The sequence below is a fragment of the Dipodomys merriami genome, unplaced genomic scaffold, assembly GCF_024711535.1.
Source record: "Dipodomys merriami isolate MVZ:Mamm:240054 unplaced genomic scaffold, mDipMer1.0.p SCAF_40, whole genome shotgun sequence".
In the NCBI taxonomy this organism is placed as follows: domain Eukaryota; kingdom Metazoa; phylum Chordata; class Mammalia; order Rodentia; family Heteromyidae; genus Dipodomys; species Dipodomys merriami.
In genome coordinates, this window is record NW_027205604.1 from 5,829,697 (window position 1) to 5,834,589 (window position 4,893).

Consider the following 4,893-nt stretch of genomic DNA (forward strand, 5'->3'; position numbering starts at 1 on the left):
AGCTTGCTTTTAAAAACAATTCGATTAGGGGCTGGGAAGGTGGCTCAGTGGTAGAGTGCTTGCCTTGCATGCATGAGGCCCTGGGTTCAATTCCTCAGCACCACATAAACAGAAAAAGCTGGAAGTGGCTCTGTGGCTCAACTGGTAGAGGGCTAGCTTTGAGCTGAAGTGCTGAGGGACAGCACCGAGGCCCAGAGTTCAGGCTCCACGACCAACAAAACAAACAAACAACAACAACAAAAACTATGGATACTGATGGCTATAACTCTAGCTATTCAGAAGGCTCAGATCTGAAGATCAAGGATCAAAACCAGCCCAGGCAGGAAAAGTCTCAGAGATTTTTATCTCCAATTAGCCATCAAAAAGGTGGAAGGGGGAGTGGTGCTGTGGTTCAGGTGGTAGAGTGCTAGCTTTGAGCACAGAGAGACTCAAGGACAGTGCCCAGGCCCTGAATCTAAGCCCCAGGATTGGCAAAAAAAAAAAACAAAACCAAAAAAACAAAACAACCAAAAAGGTAGAAGTGGGGCTGGGAAGGTGACTCAGTGGTAGAGTGCATGCATTTGGCCCTGGGTTTGATTCTTCAGTACCACATAAGCAGAAAAAGCTGTGGCTCAAGTGGTAAAGCACTGTCCTTGAGTTGAAGAGATGAGAGACAGCGCCCAGATCCAGAGTTCAGGTCCCACGACCGACCGGGGGAAAAAAAAAAAAAAAAAAAAGGTGGAAGTAAGCCAAGTGCTGGTGGCTCACACCTGTAATCCTAGCTATTCAGGAGGCTGAGATCTGAAGATCATGGTTCAAAACCAGCCTGGGCAGAAAGTCAGTGAGACTCTTATCTCAAATAAACTATGAGGAAAACCCAAAGTGGTGCTGTGGTTCAAGTGGTAGAGTGCTAGCCTTGAGCTGAAGAGCTGAGGGACAGAGACCGGGCCCAGAATTCAAGCCGCATAACTGAGAACAAAAAAATCTGGAAGTAGGGCTGTGGCTCAAGTGGTAAAGAACCAGCCTTGAGCAAAAAAGCTGAGGGATAGTGCTTCAGTCTTGAGTTCAAGTCCTAATACACACACACACACACACACACACACACACACACACACACACACACACACACACACACACACACACAGAGACTCAGCTGTCTTGGCTTTAATTAACGCATTATTTAAAAATTTTTCCCTTTGTTTTTCTTGAACCACTGAATAGAAACTGCCTGGCTGCAGGAAAATCTTTGAGGCCTGAGGAACTGGAAAGGGAGCACAAAGGATGAAAGGACAATGAATGGGTTCCAGCATGACAAGTCTTGGGAGGTAGCCCGTTCAGTGGGCTCATCTACAATGAAGTGTCAGGTCACGGAGTGGACTCTCAAGTCAAGTCCTGTGCCAGGCAGGTTCATAACTGCAAGTGAGGATTCAGGAGTGTGCATTCAACTGCTCATGTGATCCAGATGAACGCAGATCCCCTAGCTTAGAGAGCAATAAGTAGAAATGGCTTTCACAAAATTGGCCAGCAGTCAGAATGTAGGTTTCAATCATTTTATATTTCCTAACCAAATTTAAGATCAGAATTCAAAGTTACTGGATTTCATAGATTCCTGTACCTTGGTTCTTAAGATCACTGTCCCCAAAGGGCCAGATGTAGGAAAGAACAGAAAGTCTCAGGATCTGGTATCTGGTATCTGGTATTGAAGGATTTGACTCAGCAATTGGACTAGGGTATTTATTATATTATAGTTAAAATTGGAAACAACTTATTTGAACAATGAGCTAGTTGACTTAGAAATTATAATAGATAGTTATGGCATGAGAGAAAAATACATTTGCACTAATAATGACAACCCAGATGCACAATTGTGGTATAGAAATATAACCACTGTATACATTATATATATATATATATATATATAACTGTATACAATTATAATACGTGAAATATTTTATCTATGTAATTATATTAGCTATGTAATTATATACAACATATGACATTATACTTGTATTTAAGGATGGAAAAATCATGTATTATACCCAAAATATGCATCATAAATATATTACAAAATGTGTTTGCATATTATAAAATGTTTGTCTTATAAATAAAATGTATGTCATAGTTGTAATATAAAATATGTGTATGAAATACACACATATGAAAAGAAATCTGAAATATGCACATAAAAATATTGACGGTGAATTTCTCTGGATAATGAAAGCATAGGAATTTATTCATATTTCTGAAATTTTGGACAACAATCTCATTTTAATTATACTCAACACAGACACACACTTGAGCCCACAGAAAGTGTATCAAGGAGAAGACATACAATTTTCTCATCATCTTTAGTTTTTGTTTGGGCTGAATTTTGAGCTGGAACAAATTGTTCTGAGCCATAAATCCTCTGGATTTCTGTGTGTGTATGTGTGTGTGTGTGTATGCACGTGCGCGCGCGCACGTGTGCTATGTGCCTGCATATGTTTTCTGTAAAACAAAAATATAATTATCTATAACATGAATAGTTGCAATAATTGTGTATTTGTTGAGGGTGTATGTTCATGTGATGACTCTTCCTAACATATAAATGTGAATTTCACAATAAATGTGAGTTTCTTACTCCTCTAGGGTTTTGATTAATGTTTTAGGATGTGTTGTAGAAGAGCTATAAAAATAATAATGTATAGCAGTTTTATAAAGGAGGAAGGGAGTGAGATCTTGTAATTAAACCAGTATTAGATCTCCAGTTCCCTTGAAGACCTTGTATTTTACATTTTTTTTCTTTCAGTAATTTAACTGTGGTGGTGCACAAAGGAAATGGGCTATATTTACAAAGAAAATATTGAAACCTCCCATTGAAGATAAGGTTATATGGCATAGCAATAATACTGCATGCATGTATCATATATTACTATCTTTTCCGTGTTGACTTCGACTCCAGTAAGTCAAAGGTGGCTATTTCTTTTACAAGGCACAGTTGTGATGGAAAGAGCACTTGCTGATTTCATGATTGTAATGTTGGCTGCTACTGACGAGTTCTGTGACCTTGGATAACAGGGAAATGCAAAGTTCAAGGTTCACAGTTAATCTAGTTTATTTTATAGAAAAATCTATTTAAATGATGTATGGCTGTATGAATTTAGATATTGTATATAGGCACTGTTTATCCACAAAGTTCTTACTCTGTGTGTGTGTGTGTGTGTGTGTGTGTGTGTGTGTGTGTGTGTGTGTGTGTGTGTGTGTGTGTGTGTGTGTGTGTGTGTGTGTGTGTGTGTGCCAGTAGTAGGGCTTGAATTCAGGGCTTTGGTGTTGTCCCTTAGCTTTTCCACTCAGGGTTGGCCCTCTATTACTTGAGTCATAGCTCCACTTCTGGCTTTGAATTGTGATCCTCAGATCTAATCCTCTTGAGTAGCTAGGATTATATGCATGAGCTACTGGTGTCTGGCAGGCTTTTTATTTTGTGCTGGTATTGAGCCTTGAACTTTGGGCTTCCTACTCTTTTATTTTTCTGTTTTGCTTTCTGCTCAAGCTAATATTCTACCACTTGAACCACAGCTGCACTTCTACATTCACTGGAAATAAGAATCTCATGGTCTTTTCTGCCCTGGCTGGCTTTGAACTGTGATCCTCAGATCTTAGCCTCCTGAGTGGCTAGGATTTCAGGCATGAGTCACTGGCACCTGGCAAGAAATTGTTTTATGTCAGATTTTCTGGGACTACTTAAAAATTAAACAAAAAAAATATATATAGTGATGACAGGACAAAGAACATTGTATGATACTAGTTTCTTATTGCCTTACAAGTTCATGCTTGCATGCTAATGGTATTTAACTTTAGCCATGCTGAAGCCAGAGGCCCACTGCTGGGCTGAGGACATGATTTGATTTTGTTGGTGTTTATATAATTGTGGAACATATTTCTTTATACCCTAACCCACTTGGGTATATCCCAGGCCATTGGTTCCAAAAATGATAATACCTTTTGGATGCTTACTGTTGGTCAATAAATATTTTGTATACATTGATTCCTTTATTCTTTTTTTTTTTTTTTTTTTGTCGGTCGTGGGGCTTGAACTCTGGGCCTGGGCGCTGTCCTTCAGCTCTTCAGCTCAAGGCAAGCGCTCTACCACTTGAGCTACAGCGCCACTTCCGGTTTTCTGATGGTTTATTGGAGATAGGAGTCTCACAGTCTCTCCTGCCCGGGCTGGCTTTGAACCGCGATCCTCAGATCTCAGCCTCCTGAGTAGCTAGGATTACAGGCGTGAGCCACCAGTGCCCGGCGATTCCTTTATTCTTAATTATATTGATGATAAAAATAAGTACTGAGAGAATAGTTAATTAATTTGTCTAAGAATACTAAGGGTCAGGATTAATAGGCTTATGCCTATTAATCCTAGCTTCTTAGGAGGATGAGATCTGAGGGTCACAATTCAAAGCCTGCCCAGGCAGGTAAGTGAGTGAGACTCTTATCTCCAATTAACAACCAGAAAACCAGAAGTAGAGCTATAGCTCAAAGTGGTAGATCTCTAGTCTTGAGCAGAAGAACTCAGAGACAGTGCCCAGGCCCTGAGTTTAAGCCCCACAAGAGACAAAAGAAAAAAAAAAAAAGGCAGAGTCAAAATTCACAATTAAAATAGCCCAGGTTGTGGGTAAGCCCTGTAATCCTAGCTATTCAGGAGTCTGGTATCTATGGACTGACTGCAGTTCGAAGCCAGACCAAGTAGGAAAGTTCATGAGACTCTTATCTCCAATTACCTACCACAAAGACATAAGTAGAATGTGGCTGAAATAGTAGAGCAGCAGTCTTGAGTTTAAAAAAAAGGGGGGGGGGTGAGGGGGAGGACAGCACTCAGACCCTGAAGTCCTAGTATTAAGACTTAAAAAAAAAAAAAGAAAAGATTATTGTCAAGTTCCA